At 33.0% G+C, this 8966-nt stretch overlaps 1 long non-coding RNA gene across 1 annotated transcript; it reads left to right on the forward strand.

Moving 5' to 3' along the window:
• Positions 1-425: 425 nt before the first annotated feature.
• LOC111085371 lies at positions 426-3284 on the forward strand. Its single transcript, XR_002610227.1, has 3 exons — positions 426-489; positions 2753-2769; positions 3198-3284. It is a non-coding gene; the product is annotated as an uncharacterized LOC111085371 (long non-coding RNA).
• The last annotated feature ends 5682 nt before the right edge of the window (positions 3285-8966 follow it).

The raw sequence follows: 8966 nt of genomic DNA on the forward strand, positions 1-8966 counted from the left end.
TTGAGACACTTATGTGTGCCCCCCCCTTCAGTGGCGAAGTGGTAAATCTGGAGGCTTATAACGCTAAAACCCGGTTTCGATATCCGTAGTAGGTCATTGTGTACCTCTGTGGTTATGAACAAAAACAAGCACATGTATTTGTGTGTTTTTGCATTTGTTTGTTCTGTTGTTAAGACTAAAGCTAGACAACAGGCTATCTGTGTTCTGCCCACCATGGGTATCGAAACCCAATTTGTAGCTTCATAAACCTCTATATTCACCGTTGAGCCACCAGGGGGGTATTCTTGTATTTAAATGCATTTACAACTTACGTTATTAAGTTTTAATTAGTTTTAAAAAGCCTGAAAATTCAAAGTTGACATTTTATCTCTACAACTAAAATTACATACTCGGTCCTCCAAGTTTCTTGTTTTATTCTGTTTTAGCGAGAAGAACTACATAACAACCGTCTCCAGCAGCGAATTAACTAGTTTCGATAGTATGTTAAGAGTAAGTATACTTTATTATGTAAAAAACTAAATAGAACATTAAAAATACTGTTACAATAAACTAAAACAACAATAACAACAAGCCTCGCGTATTTTATAATTCACCGAACAATTCCTCCAACACTTTAAAATAGGAAATTTGTTTTTATTGTCCTCCCGGTATGACATCGGCACGTCTTCGGACGTACAATGGTAAAATTCGGGACTCGACTCCCCGTGATGATCACAGCGAATTGCCCTACGTAACTTTGCTCTAAAGTAAATAAACCGTTTTCATTGCTTCAATGTTTCTTTAACCCATGTATCTATTCCTCAACTTATTTCTGGAAATTATATGAACGTAACATGGTATCCTTCGCATTTGATTTATTTTTCTAACTGAGCTACATAAACTTTGTTGATGCACATTCTTTCGATATTCTTGTCGATAATATTTAAATCATATATATAGATATATATATATATTATTACTTTTATTGCAGTTTATGTTTTAGTGTTTCACAGAAATATAGAATAGGTAATGTGTGATATTAATTTTAGATATTAGTCTTGTTTAGCTGCTCAGTATTATAAAGAGGGTTTAGGACGTTATATTAAAATTGATTTGGTATCTCATTGCGTTGTTAAGAGTCTGTTTGCCACGTCTGACGACCGTACATCATAACAATAACCTTGACTAAGAGTCATGTATAAAGTATACGAATCAATCCGATTTGCTTTCCATTATCCATCTAGTGTACGAGAACGAGGTTTCTACCCGTCCGTTTAAACAGTTCAATTGCACAGAAATCATTAGGTACAGCATTTGGCTACTTGACTGACATCTCTTCATATAGAATAGCATGAACGACTATTTAATTTCCCAACCGCTAGGTGACAATTAAACTAGTTTCCATACAGTTCATAAAGAATACTTTTTCTGGTGACCTTTGTGTTCGTGGATTCTCAGCTGTTACAAGACACCGATATTTATTTAACACGTTTAAGGTACGACAAATTTTAGGTCTTTGCCTGGATGGTCCTGGTGCCCCAAGTTGATCCTTATTCTATTGTTTTCATATAGTATAAGGAAAATTCTAAATTCTTGATCTCAATACATTTTTATGGTCTGATCCCCCAAAATGATAGACTTTTGGTGGCACCACACTATCTACGTAACGCCAAACAATCTTAAAATGTAGTTCTGATACATTTAATACTTTTCACCGCGACTGTGATTGTCACGTGATTTGCTGATTTCTATATTAAATGTAGTTTTCTTATAACATACTCAACCATTTTTGTAAGTGACACACGTCACAATTCACACACTATTATGCAATCATTATCTTAGTTAACAGTAAATGATATCAGTCTCTGGTGCAGGCTATCATTTAATTTTTCAATTATTTGTAGAATATAATTCAGGAAATTGTTTAATCTCATATTAATGACAAATAGTAAACCATTTGATGTCTTTATTATGAATTAACTTAGACAAAAAACACTTTCGTACACTAGTTCTGAGGATCATAATTATTTCTTCTCTGTAATATTACTCTTGATATTATACAACCTCCAATGATCTCTTATAATCAACATCATCTGAAAGTAATCAGTATATCTGTGTCAGGGGAGTTCAGTTAACTTCCTAAATGCACATCGATAAAGCTTCTTGTTGGTATTGTGTAAATCATGTTTTCAATTAGTGTGTACTTTGGTTCATCGTTAAGTGTAAATCTCGAATGAAATTTTTTCATCTTGGCCTGTGCTATCGTGTCGTGTGGAAAGGGGTAGTTTGATAAGTTTTGTGTGTATGGTGTATGTAAATATTCTTATGATTCTGGTATTTTCATGTATATTTAATCGAAACGCGTCGCCACCAATGAATATGATGAATGTAGTGTGGTTGAAATGCTATTAGTATACACTTAATCCTTAAAAATCCGTAAGGGATTAGATTAAGAATGTAATGTTAAAATATAGTAGGACTAACAAATTGTAATGACAAATATAATTAATGTAAAAAATTTTTTTTCACGATAACCATTTCATTGCTCTGAAAATCGCGAAACTGGTGAACTATAAACACTGTTTAAATTTACATAATTATTTAACGATACATGGTTTGTGACTTTTCCACTTAGTATACCTATGTATATATATATTAAATATTTTACTTTGTTCTAAGCTGTATGATACATAATCTTTTTTTGTTGAAGCGTTGTATAAGAGTTCATTGATACCATAAAGAGTCAATTTTTTTAATTTTTCTCTTATTACAGAAATTCGGTTTTCCAAAGTAAGTATTACGCAATCACTTTAATTCTTAAACTTTCGAAAAATATTTTTCTTCTATGTTTTCCAAGAGTTAAGTTCGTACTAAGTGGTGTAAGTAAGAACATTTATAAGAAAACAGACAGCTTAAATGGAACCCTAATTAGCGGAAGCATATAATTACATAAGTCAAGTTGATGTACTTTGGTAATTCTAAATAAAATTATGCTAAATACTCTTGAAAGGCTTATTTCCTAGAGAAAAATAGGGACTAATAAATATCAAATAAGTATTTTGATGTAGAACATAAAAACATTTAACGACAGAATATAATTGCCATGCTAGTTTACATTGTTTATTTTTAGACTAAAATTACATTGTTTATCTCGTAGTGAATACATTTGTAAAAACGACTGCTTATGAAGTATAGTTTTATATTTTCTCTCCTGACAGCTATGATTACTCTGTTTTGAAGGTATTTTTTCGACAAAAAGAAACGTTAATCTACAGCAGCACTCCAAAATACCAGGTAAAAATTATACCACATGTGTGTCTTAATAATTCGCTCGCTCGATTTCGTGGCAGTAATTTTGGTTTTAATTTGGTTTGGATTGATTTAATTTAAAGAAAATAGCCAGGAATGATGACAAATTTCTTTTCTCTTCAACCCACTCGTGGTTATAGGGTACAGATATATCGTAGGGTTAAGAGGCTGGTGGGATTTGAGGGTGTGTTTTACATGAATACTAATATTAGTAAAGGGGAAGGTGAGATGAAGAAAGTTGTTTCCCACGTGTCTTAGGAGAGTTTCGGCTTGACGGTGGTGCCTGAGGTGATTATTGCTTGAAGAGAAGGCGACCAAGAAAACCAGTTCCAAAGAAATTGTCCAACTCTATACATATATCTATTTACTAAACAAGAGCCTGGTCAATATTGTACACGAATGCCGCTAACATAAAAAGTGCAGTCTTGGCAAAAATGTTTGCATAATATTCTATATTGTTGTTATTGTCTACATACATGGAGTAGTTATTGAGTAAATGCCCGAGTAGTAAGAAAAAAGGTAGCGTATAATCGGACAAACATGTACAAGTTGTTATTGTGGTCTGTATAAGTTGTTTTGACCATTTGTTCGTCAAAACACATATACAGACCTGTAGCGCCCTAACCACCTGACCATGCCGGGCCTGTTGCATTTAGAGTTTTCGCGCAAAACTAGAAAAGGTATCTTGGCATAGCCATTTTTAGTTTAGAAAATGATAGATTAGAGGGAAGAACAATTAGTCAATGGCACCCACCACCAGCTCTTTGGTTTCTCTTGTCTGACAGGATAGTGAGATTTGAGATACCAGAAATAAACTAAACTTTACAAAATTTAAATTTATGAACATTAGTATATCATTATATACAGGATTATCAAAAATCCATTGTATGTTTCTTTACTTTAGCTGACTTATTATTTAAAAGTGCGTAACTGTAGTTTAGTTTGAACCTATTATAGAGATGTCTAAGCTTGGATATAAATTTTCTGTAATCTCCGCTAATTTCCACCTACATTCAGTTACATTTTTGCATATAGTTTGTTAGTATGTTTTTTTGTAGAGGTTTTTGCTACACTTGGATAAATAAAGCATGTTATGTGTTCTTACGTAGTATATTATTTTATGGATTTTTCGGTTGAGGTTGTATTACGGAGTTCTTCTGTTCTCTCTTGGCACTTGTGTTATTTGATGTCCAGCTTTTTGAAAGTAATATGATTGTAATACAGTCTTGGTCAAAATGTTTACATATTTTGTAACAAATAAGATCATTATTATTAATATGAAATACAAATACACTCAGAATTGTCAAACTGAGAAAAGCATGTTGTATAAAAATTCTTCATATGTAATTTGTATAATGATACAGGTTCTATGGACACCATGAATGATTTATTAAAACAGCAAACAATTTCATCAGACATTTCACCTATCACAACAGAATTTTACCAAAACAGATAATAACAAAATCTAACTATAAATTATTATCTATAGCGTCTTGAACCTTATATCAGTTCATATTAAACATTTGTTCTTGGTGGGAACTCTTCGTACTCTTAATAACGTCCGCAAGGCAACGTGGCATGCTGTCGATGAGGTTATTGATGTAATCCATCGTGGTTGCATCCCAACTTGTCACAAGAAGGCGCTACAGTAGCTGGATTAGGGTCGTGGTTAGTAATTTTCCGAATCATTCCTAGCCAACATTTCTCCATACGATTACAATCTGGAGACTTTGCTGGCTTTGGCAATCTTTTAACGTCATACTGGTCGAGATAATCCTGTACAATACGTGCACTGTGGGTAGTGAATTCAGGTTAATACCTTGTTTGGTTAACATCATGTTATTACTTTCGTAAGGCGTTGCAAGACTTCTTTCGACCTTGACGGGTTAACCAGACCAAAAAACAGTCATCTCGGACAGTAGATTTTAATGTTTATCATTAGACTTTTTTGGAACAACGTTTCAGAATTCTGGATTTGGTACACTGGGAGTACCCTACTGTTTTAGCAATGCCTGTTTGCTTCATACCATTTCTGGACAGTCGAACAGTTTGACGCCTTATAGATTCTGGTACGTGACGAGGCCTGACTCTTCACCAAGTACAGAGAAATTGACTGAACAAAAGGTTGATCTGTTTCGAAATAGTTTATACCAAAAACCACACCATTTTATACAAGCGACTCGCAATCTGTGGGTCGCGGGTTCGAATCCCCGTCCCACCAAACATGCTCGCCCTTTCAGCTGTGGGGCGTTATAATGTGACGGTCAATCCCACTATTCGTTGGTAAAAGAGTAACCCAAGAGTTGGCAATGGGTGGTGATGAGTAGCTGCCTTCCCTCTAGACTTACACTGTTAAATTAGGGACGGCTAGCGCAGATAGCCCTCGTGTAGCTTTACGCGAAACAAACAAACTGTAAATAATAAATTATCTGCGTATTAATATTAAAATTGCATATTAAACTACAATACATTCGTTGCACACTGCAACTCCAAACTTATATAAGATAAGCAGAAGAGAATGTTCATAAACTCCTGTAAATATATAAGAATATTAAAGACTCTTTATTTACAAATACAACAACCACTCTCTTATATGCGTGTTGTAGTGGATAGGACTAGAGAAGCAATGCCAACGGAAACGTAAAGTATTTTCAGTTGGTGGCGAGTTATGAGTGACAGTCAAAGTTATTATTCGATTAAAAGAGCCAGGAAAAAGTCCTTGTGGCAACCGGTGCTGTTGGCTGGCTGCCTTCTCTCTCTGGTGACCAGCTCAAAATTTGAGACGGCTATACCTGAACCCTAGAAGTCCTTGAATTGGCAGAACCTGTATGTTTACTTTTACTTGAATAGGATGATTGATTATCACATTTGTAACGCCTTCACAGCTAAGTGAGGAGCGTGCCCAGGGCATATAGCGGGGTCAAAATTTCCTTATTTTCATCTACACTCTAGACCACTCTCGGCCACTAAACTTAGAAATGACTGTTTTTACTTAGCTGAGCGCGAGTTTAAAAACTATTTTTACCTAACTGTGGACAAGTTTAAAGAATGTTTTTAGAACAGAAGACTCATTTTGAGAATTCATATAGCCCTAAAGTCTTGTATGTTTGTACTGACGAATCATTGCATCTTTTTAAGCACATGTTTCCTTTATAGCTGATTATCTGGTATTATCCCGGACAAATAACCCATGATAAAACGTTATTAACGAGATATTTTATCAGTAATTATGTTATAAAATATTATAACTTTTATTATAACTAGAGACGAAACTGGAAATGATCGACTGTGGGATATCATTAAATTTCTAAGATTGAAATGACAGACTTACATAAAATATCCAAAACTTGCATGTGAATTAATTCTTCTCTATATATCAAATTTTATTATTACAAGAATGTTTAGTGTATAGAGTTCAAAAAAAATTCAAGTCCATGAAGAAATAAAATTTAATCATACACATTGTAAATCCACACGGAATTTTACCTATGAAAATCTCATAATAAGAAAATAATTTTGATTGATTGTTTCACAAAAATTATTCGAAGAAGCAGTAAAGTTTTTTGCCGGTATAAAGAAATGATGCTAAGAAATCGATACTTTAAAACAAATGTCAGATTTGTTTGCATTCTATGTTACATTAATACAAGCAGATAGTAATTTTACAGCTGATTTTATTGAACATAAAGCCCTGGTGTTCAGTTTGCATAAAATGTAATGTCCTACTGTGATCGATCTAGGTGTGTCTTACTTTATGACTCGTGGTCAATGTTATTTATGTTCCCAATATGCTACTGAACTGAGATGCTGCAGTAAAATTTAATTTCGTTAATGATGTAGTTGTTTGAAATAGAAGCCTTTATTACTGGAGAAAATATATAGCTGTCGTGGATATGTATATATACATATAAAACGTCATTTAATTCTGACTTGTATACGGTGAGTGTCTGAATTTCTGTAATTAATTTCATTTTATATAAGACCTAAAAAGTTAATTATCGTTATCACTGTTGTTGTAATGATAGAGACACTTTTGGATTATGTGATATTTTTACGCATTTTCTAAAGATTTCATAAGATTTAAATAATAACAATTTAGATAAAAAAGAAAGAAAGGAAAAATATAACTTCTAGAAGAGTAACACGTCTTGGAGTACGTTAGATAGCACCTGTTTAATGAAAGCATTGGAGCCATGATATAACATTAACGCTGGAATACGAATTAATTAGAAAAAAACGAACAAAGCACAAAACATTTAAAGTTAACAGGGACATTGTAGATCTTGAAAAGTGGTCGAGAAAAAGAAACGAAATTCATGAATAGTTGCTTGCGACATCACTTCTTCAAAGTAAAACAAACAAACAATTGGAATATCAAATTGAAGAGATCGTTGTTAGACTAACAGATAAAGAAGGCGGGAGTTATAAACGGTATCACGTGACATAGAGTTCCGGTAAGGAAAGACTAAATTAAACAAGTGAGATTTAAACTTAAAAGCAAGCTCTAACCTGAATGAAAAACATTAAAATCTATCAAATAATTTTGCTAATAAAATATTTTGGTTTATCAATGTTCATCAGATGATTTGTCTCAAGCAATTGTTCAAGAAGTTGTATAGTTAGTTGGTTTGAGTATTGGAACTGCTTAACAAGTTAAATAATCGGTCTGCCTATTAGTGCTATGGCAGAAGTTGAATAAATCGTTCGACTGTTGGAATTATCCAATAAGTTGAATAAGTGGTTTCACTATAGGAATTGTGAAACAATTTAAATAGTTGGTCTGCCTATTAAAATCTAATCAAAAACACCTTACGTGTGAAAAAAAGTGCGGCTAAGAAAGGATTCAACGTGGATTGTCGTTATAGGTATCAAAAACTGATAACTAATGTGACTGTTGCAGATATAAAGCAATATTAACAGATGGTTTGTCTAATAGAGTTATCAAAAAAGATAATTGGATTGTCTTTATAGGTATCAAGAACTGATAACTGGTTTGACTGTTAGAGATATAATACAATATTAACAGATGGTTTGTCTAATAGAGTTATCATACAAGATAATTGGATTGTCTTTATAGGTATCAAAAACTGATAACTGGTTTGACTGTTAGAGATATAATACAATATGAACAGATGGTTTGTCTAATAGAGTTATCAAACAAGATAATTGGATTGTCTTTATAGGTATCAAGAACTGATAACTGGTTTGACTGTTAGAGATATAATACAGTATGAACAGATGGTTTGTCTAATAGAGTTATCATACAAGATAATTGGATTGTCTTTATAGGTATCAAGAACTGATAACTGGTTTGACTGTTAGAGATATAATACAGTATGAACAGATGGTTTGTCTATTAGATAAAATGAATAAGTGAACACGTTTACATGAAAGTATAACTGACAACGATAGTTAAGAATAACTTGTGCTACCAAAACGACTATACGGGGCCTTGCACTAATTAGTTGAACTTAACATTTAAAACTAGAATGCAGTCATTACTTTTATCTCTTACCAAAGTGTTTAATCTCTTGAAATTACAATTAAGTATCTAATTTGAGCTTCAGTTTTAGATAAGATCTTTAGAATGAAACAGTCTTTCTCGTTAGTGGACTGTGTTATTTTATTTCCCTACTTTTTCAGATTTAGATATTTTATGTAAGTCTGTCATTTCGATG

This window comes from Limulus polyphemus, unplaced genomic scaffold (genome assembly GCF_000517525.1).
Source record: "Limulus polyphemus unplaced genomic scaffold, Limulus_polyphemus-2.1.2 Scaffold354, whole genome shotgun sequence".
Classification (NCBI taxonomy): Eukaryota; Metazoa; Arthropoda; class Merostomata; order Xiphosura; family Limulidae; genus Limulus; species Limulus polyphemus.